Source organism: Dermochelys coriacea, chromosome 7 (genome assembly GCF_009764565.3).
Source record: "Dermochelys coriacea isolate rDerCor1 chromosome 7, rDerCor1.pri.v4, whole genome shotgun sequence".
NCBI lineage: Eukaryota > Metazoa > Chordata > Testudines > Dermochelyidae > Dermochelys > Dermochelys coriacea.
In genome coordinates this window covers 118,361,984-118,374,251 of record NC_050074.1, presented here as the reverse complement: position 1 = coordinate 118,374,251, position 12,268 = coordinate 118,361,984, and the positions used below count along the sequence as shown (strand labels likewise).

The window sequence follows — 12,268 nt, the reverse complement described above, 5'->3', positions numbered from 1 at the left end:
TTGAAAAACTTAAGGCTTGAATAACTGCATTATTAAGGGTTGGCATTATACTGACTGAATAGTCTGCCTCCAGCTTGCGTAACTCTTGTTTACAGACCTGAGACACATGCTTCCCTCAGCAAGATTTTTCTGGTTTGTTTGTGTTTGTTCTAGTGTAAATTCCGCTTCTGAAAGCGCATCTAAAATCAGTTCTCCTAGTCATGATTAAAATTAATTTGATTCCGCTACTAAAGCAAAGAATTTAAAATATATACAGCCTTCAGAATCTACTGATGGTAGCACAAACATGAAATAAATTTTAGTTTCCTATTAAAAATAGGTGTTGGGTGTTTAAAGCAACAATGGAAGAAAACTATTGTCTGACTTTTTTTTTTCACAACTAATATAGTTATACATCTACTGGCTCTAATTTTGAAGTATTCTCAAAACTAGGCTGTTGAAAGTTCAGGATGAGACTTTATATTCACCTAGAAAATTTCTTGTGGGATGAAGAGGTCTTTTTAGGACCATAGCAGTGGGAATCTTAGAAAAGAGGATTCCCTGTAGGGAATGAATGAAGTGAGATGTAGCTCACGAAAGCTTATGCTCAAATAAATTTGTTAGTCTCTAAGGTGCCACAAGTACTCCTTTTCTTTTTGCAAATACAATACAGGGTCCAAATTTGATTAGTGTTTTTTTAAGACTGTGTGGTGTGAATTTAATCATTGTTAGCCTTTCAAATGTAAGACTGACTTTATTCTTCCAACTCATTTTTCTTCTAATTTATTTTAATATTGGCCTTTTCTTCCTGGTGCTCATAAAAAATAATTTATAAAATTAAATTATTTAAAACATTTGCTTTGATCCTTAAAAATAAAAAGCTGAACTTTCACAGCATGCTTAAGTGATTCATTTTAAAAAGGTTACTTGATTTTCATCCTTAAAGGCTCAAATAAAATATAATTGCTCTTGTTTTAACTGCTAAATTAGGTGATGTAGTTGTGGCAATTTACTGACTTAGCTGCAATTATCTTAATCAAGTTAATAAAATAAATACTGGGCCAAGGCAGTAACCTCAAGAATACAACAATCTTCTCTTTATTTTTTTTTTAATTAAGCATTTAAAAACTGACTAATCCAATTTGGAAGTGCCTTGGTTTCAGGTAAGGATAAAAATTTTAAATATTAAGTACCTGGATATCAACTATAGTGAAAGCCTTCTATTTTTAGCTGCTAAACTCTATACAAAACCTTGCTCTGCTGTCTCCAGCATGTTATCAAGGCATAGTATAATTAGTTTATCAAACTTTATGAACATTATTTGAAAATAATTGCTACAAAAATTTAATGGTCTGTGAATGTTTGATTACCATATTATAATAGAACATTGTTAAACATTCTTTCTGAAATTGATTTTAATGTAATAGTTTTCTGTAAGAAAGATTAATAGGGACAGATTAGTCATTTTTAGGACTGGTCAGGTTTTTTAATGTTGTTTCATAATCCAGAATTCAGAAGAAGAAAGTAAACCAATATCATATTTTGAGTTACTCAGTTTATTAATTAGTCAGATTTGATAAATTAATGTTAATCAATTTTTTCATAATTTTCTTATCTACAGATAGCAAATGAAGTTTCACTGTGCTTAAGATTTACTGATGGTTTTTCTTATGATCGTTGATGATGACTGGACATAAGATTTTAAGTGTTACAAGATTACTTTCTATGTTTAATTAGAAAGATTTCTGTAGGAAGGGAGTTTCCAGACTGTTACTTAAAGGTTTTTAATCCTTCACTTCATTTTTTAAAATAAAAACATAGGCTTATTTTAAGAGAAAATATTTTAAATATTCCATTAAATGGTACGGAGATAAAATAAATACTTTTTAAAAATAAGTCCATTTTGACCATTGACTTCCATAGAGACTGAAACATCTCCTTGTTGTAGTTGATGATCAGAACTGCAATAGAATGTCTTTCATAAGAACAGCCCTACTGGGTCAGACCAAAGCCCCATCTAGCCCAGTATCCTGTCTTCCGACAGTGGCCGGTGCCAGGTGCGCCAGAGGTAATTAACAGAACAGGTAAACAAATGATCCATCCCCTGTCATTCATTCCCAGCTTCTGGCAAACAGAGGCTAGGGACACCATTCCTGACCATCCTGGCTAATAGCCATTGATGGACTTATCCTCCATGAATTTATCTAGTTCTTTTTTGAACCCTGTTATAGTCTTGGCCTTCACAACATCCTATGGCAAGGAGTTTCACAGGTTGACTGTGTGTTGTGTGAAGAAATAGTTCCTTTTATTTGTTTTAAACCTGCTGCCCATTTGGTGACCTCTAGTTCTTGTGTTATGAGAAGTTGTAAACAACATTTCCTTATCTTTCTCTACACCAGTCATGATTTTGTAGACCTCAATCATATCTCCCCTTAGCCGTCTCATTTCCAAGCTGAAAAGTCCTAGTCTTATTAATCTCTCCTCATACGGAAGCCGTTCCATACCCCTAATCATTTTTGTTGCCCTTTTCTGAACCTTTTCCAAATCCAATTTATCTTTTTTTGAGATGGGGCAACCACATCTGCACACAGTATTCAAGATGTGGGCGTACCATGGATTTATATAGAGGCAACATGATATTTTCTGTCCTATTATCTCTCCCTTTCTTAATTATTCCCAGCATTCTGTTTGCTTTTTTGACTACTGCTGCACATTGAGTGGATGTTTTCAGAGAACTATCCACAATGACTCCAAGATCTTTCTTGAGTGGTAAGTAGCTAATTTAGACCCCATCATCATAATTTAGACCCCATTTCAGAAGTGGCATGCTTAGCTTTTCATAGGATAGCGTTTACTTCATCATTTACGTGCTCTTTTGACTGATATATGAAATGGCTGTTGCAGGAAATTCACTGTATTTTTATGTTTAAGAAAGAATTAAAGAAGAGATGGGGAAGAGTGAAGGGATTATATTGAGTGAATGCTTTGTAAACATAGATATATTTAGACCACATTTGTAATACAGTAATGTTCTTAGAAATCAGTCCTATTTTAAATCAAATTATCTGCCAACAGCATCTGATTGTACTTTATATAAAGTGTTTTTTGTTTTGTGGAAAAAAAAGCAATCCTATGACACATTCATTTTTATCTGATTGAAGTTGTTTATAATAATGCTTCTGCAATTATTTATGCAGCACCACAAGATGAAATAGGTTATCTGAACATCTCAAAGTGCTTTACGTGGGTGAGCAAGTAGTGTATCCATTTCAAAGATGGGCAGTCTGAGGCACAGAGATTATACCTTTGCAAAGGCGACATTCAGTTAGTTCAGTGGTTCTCAAACTTTCGTACTGGAGACCTCTTTCACATAGCCTTTGAGCAATTTTTAATACATTTAACACCATTATACATTCTGGAGGCAAAGTGGGGCTTGAGGTGGAGGCTGACCGCTCATGACCCCCTCATGTAATAACCTTCCCTAACCCCTGAGTTAGTGGCAGAGTTGGAAGTAGAACCCAGATGCCCTAACAACTAGACCAAGTGAAACAAGTTCTGAAGTAGCTAGTGCAGTGCTAACAAGATGCATGAAGTGTCATGTGGCCTCAAACAGTAATCTTTCCAATGGCAAATTTTGTAAATATTTGTGGTAACTTTTTAAGATTTACAATAAACCCCTGGTTTACTACTCATAAGAGTTGGGGGCAGTTTCAGAGGCTGTAATCTGTTTTTAAAGAGATGTAGGTTGCAGAACAGTACTTCAAGTGGATTGATGGACTAGGTTAAATATTTAATCTTAGTTTTTCCCATTTTTATTCTGTGTAACTTGCAGTGTGACAGCACTCTAGACAGTGAGAGATTTCTCCTTATCCACAGATCCTGGAGCAATGCAAACAAAGTTTGTGAGGAGACCCAGAGCTCCTTCACCCTTTGAGACTGAAGCAGGTGGCAGCAGCAGAGGGAGAGGGGAGAAAGTAACTTGTATACATCACAGGAAGGATTCCTGTGACAAAAGTGCACATGACTGTGATGGAACCAGGGAAAACCATGTAGATGTCTGTCATCATAGTGTTTGTCAGCACTGCACTTCAAGACTGACCATCTCTATTTTTTTTAACATACAAAACATGAGCAGGTCATTGTGTGGTATGGGTTGGGGCCAAATCTTTTCTAACTTGAGAACAGATCACATACATTAGAGGAGAAACCTGTGAGTGGAGTAAAAAGTCAGGGAACATAAAAGATTCTATTTTTTTTTTCCTACGTCAGTCTCTCTAGTAGGAGAGGAGTTGAGGGGAGTGAGCTGTGGCATTAGGAAGAGCAGTGAAACGTTTCCAAATACATGGTTCTTGGGGATCCAAAGAAAAGAACACTTCTAGATCCACAGAGGCTGAATTGCTCTTGTGTGAAGTTCTATGTGCTGCCTCCTTTCTTTTGGCAAGGAAGAGTTATCCTGCTATTGATATTGGAGGGAAAATATGAGGAATTAATGCAGCTCCGAGCTCTGTTGTTCTTGACTAGATTGTCATGGAGGCATGACAGAGAAAACTCCTTTCAAAGCTAGCCAGTCTTGTTCAAACCTGGCCTCTAAAGGCACATCTACATGAGAATAAAACACCCTGTGGCATGACCACAGTTGTCTCAGGTCAGCTGACTTCGGCTTGTGGGGCTCAGGCTATGGTGGGGAGAGGGGGGAGAGAAACTGTTGTTTAGAAGCTTGAGCTGGAGCCGGGGCTCTAAGACTTTCTCCCCCCTCTGCCCGTGGGGTCCCAGAGCTTTGACTCCAGCATGAACCAGAATGCCTGAACAGTAGTTTTACAGCCCTGCAGCTTGAGCCCCGTGATCCTGAGCTAGCTGACCAGGGCCAGCTGTAGGTGTTCAATTGCTGTGTAGATGTACTCTTGAACTCCGTGGAGCTCCTACAGAGCCTTTTGTGGTGTGCCAAAGGGCTATGTATGGAGAAGGGGGACTGTACAAGGGAGCTGGCACTTGCGTTCCCCCAGGAAGTCACAATCCTCATGTAGAAGTTTCCCATCATGTATGTGCCCAGAATGGGCAATCTGTAACTTGGCTTCTAGATGTCATGTCGTCTTATGGTCCTTCTTTCCAATTCTTGTTTTTTTGTATATGTTAAAATCTAATCAGGGATGCTGATGATATGTAATGCTGCACAAAGGAGTGTGGAGCAGTTCAATTTTAGCTAATTGGGTCACCTGCTCAGGAAGAGTACCATATGGCAACTTCTTTTGATCCAGTGTTGGAGAACAGACTTACCTGTTTGTGTAGGGTTTAGGTACAATATTTGCATGGTTTTAGTCCATATATTTCAATCACTGCCATGTAAATGTTAGACCCAGCAAAATTTGGCATCCAGAAAATAACTTTAATAAATTGTTCAGTTATCAGTCAGATGGAAACAATGTAATCCTTTTGAATACATACTCATTTCACATGTTTTGTAAGATGGCTAGCCAGAGACTTTCAGCGAAGTACCAGCTTTTTTTGGGAGTGGCCACCCTTTAAAATACTTTGAGACTCCATCCAACTGGCAAGTCCGCGTTACTGCGTAAATGTGGCTAGTCTCTGGACAGCTGAACTCTACTGTTCACCCTGTGAATTCTTGAAATGTATAGAGATCTGTGAATCCAAACAAGGAGAACAAATGTAAATATCTTACAAAAGTGATGTTTGTTAGAGCATTTCAAGTTAATTGTTGTGTGTTTTTAAGAGACACTTGGCAGGGCTGTTAGGCCTAATATTAGCCTTTCCAGTGTTTACTTGGTTTGTGGGTATGTGCCCATTGTGCTTTCTCCTGGTTTCGTGTTCCATTCTTACAGGTTTATGTGGCATTGAAATGTACAAAAATCATGCTCTCCAAGCACATTGGAGACCAGGAGTATTGCATAATTCAGTGTACTCCTTGTTCACAAGACTGAAGCAAGTAGGGTGAAGGGATGGTCAGGCTTTATAAAAATGCCCACAATTGCCAAGAAACACACTTCCTCGGGTGACTGTGAACAGGTCATCATTGCTGAGAGCATAGGATTTTTATTTTGGAAAATGATGGTACTAAACATTTTGGGCTTATTGACATTACATTTCGATAGTATACACAACAGCTGCAGTTTTATCTCCTCTAGAACCAAATGTTTTTGATGGGGAAGCATGTATAATAATAACTTATAAGACTAGTGAGCTCTAGACTCAAATCACCGTTACCAATATTTTCCTGGTGGTGGTGGTATCCTTTGTGACCGAAGGTGATGATGACTACAGGTTTATGTCTTGTGAGTGCAGCTATGGCTAAAAAGGCTACTGGATGAGCAGCAGTCCTTGCTGTGTGAGGAGCATAGGTAGCTCGATGACTAGGAAGGGATTACAGCAGTGGTGGGCAACCTGTGGCCCATCAGGGTAATCTGATAGCAGTTTTGCTGACAGTGAGTTTATGTGAGGAAGATGCTTGTTTGAATAAATGTTTCCGTTTGAGGATTAAAAACTTCCAAATAGAGAGAAGAGCCACTGTACTGCAGTAAGACTTGTCCTATCATGAACCTGTAAACACTGTGCAAGAACCAAAAGACAATGCATGTGACTGCCTCTCAAGAAAGTGATTGACCAAATCAGTTAATGCATCATTATACAGCACAAATCTAGTTTACCAATGAACATGTAGTAATATCTTTGTTTACATCTCTGAAACTGCACTGAAGAGCCAAATACTTCTAAAAATAAACTGCAGTTATTTTTAAATTAGAAAAAGATATTCAAGGTTAGAATGAGTTGGTAATTATTTACTTGTCTGGTGGTTGAATACATTTTGGAAGTGGTGAATTAGTTCTGTCCCAGATTTCAAAACACCTGTGCATGCACACTTTCACGTGCCCAGTTTGGTGCACAAATTGCCTGATGTGATAGTATAATGCATTTAAAGAACCTGTATTTTAAAGCAACATCCCAGAATAGTACAAAAACACCAAATATTGAACATGGGGGGTACATGCGTGGTTTATTTTTATTTTCTATTAAATACAGTACAAATATGATTATACAAATGTTGTATGTGAGAGCTCCTGTTTTTTTTCACCTGAAGAATCTCAAATGAAGGGGCTGGCTTAGCATTTGACTTCACCTTGCTACAATATAACTTGTCTCTCAAGTTGTCACCATGAACCCTTCTAGATCCCTTCAGAAAGCACATTAAGTCCTCACAATCAGCATGGTAATGGAGGGTGAAACCCAGAAGGCAAGCCATACCCCAGGAGCATTGCAATGGAGCCCCTTCATGCTTTGCTATTTTCAGTTGGTTGCCTGATTTAGTTTGCATGTTGTGTTTGAGTTTAGCAGGTATTGGAGTGGTAGTTAATTGCCTAGATCAGCTGAATTGAAGCATTTGTGTGGATTTTGTGGTGCAGGTACCCAAGGAATTTGAAGTTAATGGCATAGCTATCCAGGGATTTCCAAGTTACACAGGCTTCTGGAACAGATTTCCTATGGACTTATGTCGTCATTTTGTGCAGTACTGTCTGCTTAATCAGTGCAGGGGTTTCTTGGTTTCTTCAAATGTTGTTTGTTTCAAAGGGGATCAAAACTTTAAGCAGTAGATCCTGGTAGCAAAAATTCAAAATCTCTTTAGAGGGATTGCTATCAGCAGCAGAGGAAAGACATTGCATGGGTTGATTCTTCTTAACCTCCAAAGGTCAGAAGGGTGTGCTTCAGCCCTCTTTCCCTGGAAATTAGGCATCAGTCCACCTTTCTTAGAAAAGGAACATGGGATTTTTAGGGGTGTCTAAGTACTATTATGAGGCTTTGTTCACCACAGGAAATCACAAGGATGTGAATACTCATTCCCCCGATACTTAATTTAGCATATTTCACTACTGAAAGTATTTTTTGAGTGTTAGAAGTATTCAGCAAAGCAGGGTTTTAGCTTATTACTAGAACAAGTACATTTGATAGCCTTTTGTTTACATTTTCTATAATTAGGGCCCTATCTAATTCGCAGTCCATTATGGTCAATTTCCCAGCCACAAGATTTGAAAATTGGTAATTTTCCTGTTTTCAGATGTTTAAATCTGAAATTTCATGGTGTTGTAACTGTGGTGGTTCCAACCCAAAAGGGGATTGTGTGTGTGGGGGGGGGGATATGCAAACCTGTTTTAGGGGGTCATGGGATTGCCACCCTCACTTAACTGCTGTCTTCAAAGCTGGACTCTGAAAGCAGCAACTGTGGCACTTCCTACAACCCCAGGAGGTTCCTGGAGATGGGTCTGAGGTCCATCCCCTGCACAGCCGCTCTTGGGGGGAGAAGTCCTATCCTTCCCCAGCCCAGCTGGAGCTAGGAGCCCCCTTAGCTGGGGTGCTCCTAGCAGCAGAAGGAGATCGGACTCACCTCCACAAGCCTCTTCCAGCTGCAGGAACCTCTGGGGCTGCTGCCCAGTCCCCGAGTGTCTTGCAGCAGGGTGAGGCACCCAAAGGTGAGTCTGATCTCACCCATCCTTTGCACAACCCCTCTCCGAGGAAGTCCTGTCCCTCCCCAGCCCATGCGGAGCTAGGAGCCCTCTGGTTGGGGCAGTCCTAGCAGCAGGGGGAGATTGGATTTTACAGGGAAGGGCTTATTTCACGGTCCATGACACATTTTTTTACTGCTGTGAAATTGGTAGGGCCCCATCTATAATCCAGGCAGGCTGTGAAACCACCACTTTATGTATTTAGTTTGTAGTGATTCCATAGTTTTTTTAAAATTTTGGGAGAATTTTAATCCCTCTGATAATTTGAAAATAAGAATTACAACATTAGGCTTCATCATCTATAGCGGGTTTTGTTGTAATAACTATGGATGATGAAGCAATTTGGATCTGTCCTTTTGCCTCACTGTGGCCACATCAGCTAGATGAAACTCTGCAAAGTCATTGTGTTTGCACTGAATTGGTTTCCAAACCTGTTTTCATAACCAGTTAGGAAGTTGTGCACTTCTGCGCTTGTGATAGTTTTTTATGGCCTTTTTTCTCTTTGCATTTAATCTGACTCAGGATTTAATTCATTATCTCTCTGCTCCTCATATTAATATTTCCCATTCTCAGGAATTGATTGAGATTTTTTTACAATAAAGTAAAAGATGTACATACTTGCTCCACTACACATAATTGCAGACACCATTCTAGGTAAATAATTTTAGAATTGAGTTTCTTTAACTGTCTTTTTATAACTTAATTTTGAGAGGAAAATAGGTAAATTCAGATATATAAGTCAATAAAAAGACTAACTATAAACACAACACCCAATTACAAATAATCATTACTTCATATCTAGTTGTTCTTCATTGGTCTGTGTATTCTCATTTATGGCCTATGTTGCCCTTTGTATTGAGCTGTGGAACTGCCTTGAAAAGCTTTGTCCTCGAAGAGGTGCATCTGAGATTCTGTGCAAGGGTGATATCATTGCCTTACTTCATCTCCCAATCACCTCATTTCTTTTTCTGCCACCACAGAGAGAACGGAAGTCCCTTCCGTGGCCTCGGGCTAGATTTTTCCTTTGTATAACTTATTTTTTCTTATAAATAGTGTAGAGTACTATAGGATAGTTTAGCATACATAGCAGCCTCTTGTCCTAGAAGCCTTCAGCCCCTCACTGGAACAATGTTGGGCCCAAGCCCTATTATGGCTTCAAGAAGTGCACTTTCCGCTCATCAATCATGCTGGAGACCAACACCTGCATCAGGTACAGTCTATGACTGGTTGAGATCTGCTCAGTAATCCAGTGGGTGTTTGCTGTGCCTTCACTCACTATGCTAGGAAGGAAGACACACTTGAGGCTCCAGGCTTATCTGGCTTCTCACTATCAACAGCTTGTTACGGTGACTGTTCCATAGAATACCAAGGCAGTCTCTATGCCTAGTTCCTGTGACATAGGCCTCAAAACACATTTTGCCACTCCAACCTTGTGCTGCCTTCTGTCATGGGCCTAAAACAGGAATCTCTTTGGCTTTGTAGTGGGAGTGAATTCTTTACCGGGCATCAGTGGGGTTAGCCAAAGACCAAACCAACACCAGCTATTCAAGCTTCAATAGCCATAGGACGGGCCCATCCCAGCACCTACTCCTTATTTGGCACCATTGCCCTGGGTGCTGACTCTGGATCTATCATCTGGCACCAACACTTCTGTCTCAGCACCACAAGTCCACCCAGCTGCCTGTAAGGGTAAAAGGAGGGAGGAGACTCCTAGAAATGTAGGGTTGGAAGAGACTGCCCTGAGGCAGGACCAGGTATACTTAGAAAAAGCGGTAGGTCTCCACACAAGAAGGGGAATAAGAAAAAGAAGCAGCAGCTACTTTTCCTTTGTACTCTCTTGACCCATGAAGGCCTCAAAGACCATCAGCATAGCAGTCCTGCTCCTCCACATTCCTCTAGAGGTAAACATCTTGGCACTGACTGACTTGGGATCTGAACTGGTAAGATGTCCAAGAAGACTATCAATCTCTCTGTGCCTGAGTGGGGGTCCACTGACAAAGCTGTTGACCCCCCCACACTATGCTTTTTTGCTTCTTATCTATGAGCCTGAACTGACTTCTCTGGCTCCAATCCAGAACTGCCTCAAGGTACCTTCAGAGATGAAACTCGGGGGTCTCCTAACTTGACCTGGAAACCCTAATCCTCTTCCCTCACGTCAGATTCGGTCATCGTGGAAGGATGATATGCAGGGCCCTCTTCAGCTCTTCATGTGGCTTGCATACAAGAGTCCATGGAATACCCTGCTGGAGTCCGCAAGACCAGCTCTGTCATTGACACTCATACCCCTTCCAACACTATGTCCTCCTTTGGTAACCTTGTCTTTACAGGCGCCTATTCCTTATCTGACACAGAGGTGACTCTCAAAGAACAATTTTAATTTGCTAAGTAATCTCCTCTGGTATCTTCTTCAAACTGGTTTAAGCTTGTTTCTTTCAACAGATGCTTTTAAAAAGTTCTCCAACATAAATCCATAGTTTTCCATCTTAACAGTAGATATTTTTGGGCATCTGTGATGGGGCTTAATCCCCATCACCTGCCAGGCTAGCAGATGCACCCAGTGAGTCATGCTCTTCTCCTGGGGAGGTGAGTAGCTAACTGGCTCCTGGCCAGAACAGGTGGAGCCTAAGCCGCTATAATAGGCTAAAGGAGAGACTGCAGAAGAGACGGGTCTCTCTGACTGAGAGAAGCCCAGGATTAGGGTAACGGACATCGATAATGGGGGCAGGGTACTACAGGGGCAGAGTAGGCTTATGCACAGAAAGCCCTGAGACGGAGTTGGTGCAAGTACAAGGCAAGTATTTCAGTAGCCCCAGGGGGCTGGAAAATTATCCAGATTTATTTGGACTTGTTTGTGATACCCTGGAAGTCATCTGAACTTTGTAGCTTGACCAGAGGGTTGGCCGACGGAAAATCTGGAGTCAGAAACAGGCATTCAGCAGGAGGCACTGGGAGACAAAGATAGCAGCAACATCCACACCAAGTCAAGGGGATGTTTCAAGGGTGACTGAGCATTGCCACAGGGCTTGGCTATACTTGCGAGTTAGAGCGCATTAAAGCAGCCCCAGGCGCCCTAGCTCACTACCCATCCACAATGGCAAGGCACATAGAGCGCTCTGACTCCATGGCTAGAGCGCTCCTGGTACTCCACCTCGGCAAGAAGATTAACACTTGTTGTGCCTTGGCTTAAATGCCTGGGTGGCAGTGTGGACGAGGTGTTGCATTACTGTGCTCTGATCAGCCTCCGGAAATGTCCCATAATCCCCTTACGTCAAGTGGCCAGTCTTTTCTCATTGTTTTGGAATCACTGCAGGAATGCGGTTATGCCCTATGAAAGCTCTGTTTCTGACAGCCGGCGTGCTTATCTGCCCCGAGACAAAAGCAACCATTACTGTAGAATGCTGTGAGCAGGGGGGGCGGGGGGTTTGCTGCTGTCTGAACTTTCAAGACAGCATGCTGACATGCTCTCAGCCCCCCCAACCCCACACTCTCCCCCCCAACATACACACAACACGTTCACTGTCACATTCCATCCCACCCCTCCCATTTGAAAAGCACGTTGCAGCCATTTGCATGCTGGGATAGCTACCATAATGCACTGCTCTTTGTGGCTGTTGCAAGAGCTGCTAATTTGGCCACACCAATGCGTTTGTAGCTGTCAGTGTGAACAGATTGCAGCGCTTTCCCTACTGCACTCTACGAAGGCTGGTTTAACTCAAAGAGCTCTACATCTGCAAGTGGAGCCATGCCCACAGTGTCAAAACTTTTTCTTTTTTCAACAAATG

General features: G+C 41.1%; 1 protein-coding gene across 32 annotated transcripts in view; it reads left to right on the top strand.

Annotated features, from left to right (window-relative positions):
• The window catches only part of ADD3 (adducin 3), a 182,432-nt gene that overhangs the window by 26,402 nt on the left and 143,762 nt on the right, over window positions 1–12,268 (top strand). For 5 of the 32 annotated variants that reach the window (XM_043519449.1, XM_043519450.1, XM_043519436.1 and 2 more), the window contains one exon: window positions 1,098–1,142. The exons of the other annotated variants lie outside the window; for them this stretch is intronic. The gene's annotated coding sequence lies outside the window, so the exon portion shown is untranslated. Of the gene's footprint in view, window positions 1–1,097; window positions 1,143–12,268 lie in introns of those variants that run through there. 32 annotated transcript variants of the gene reach the window in all.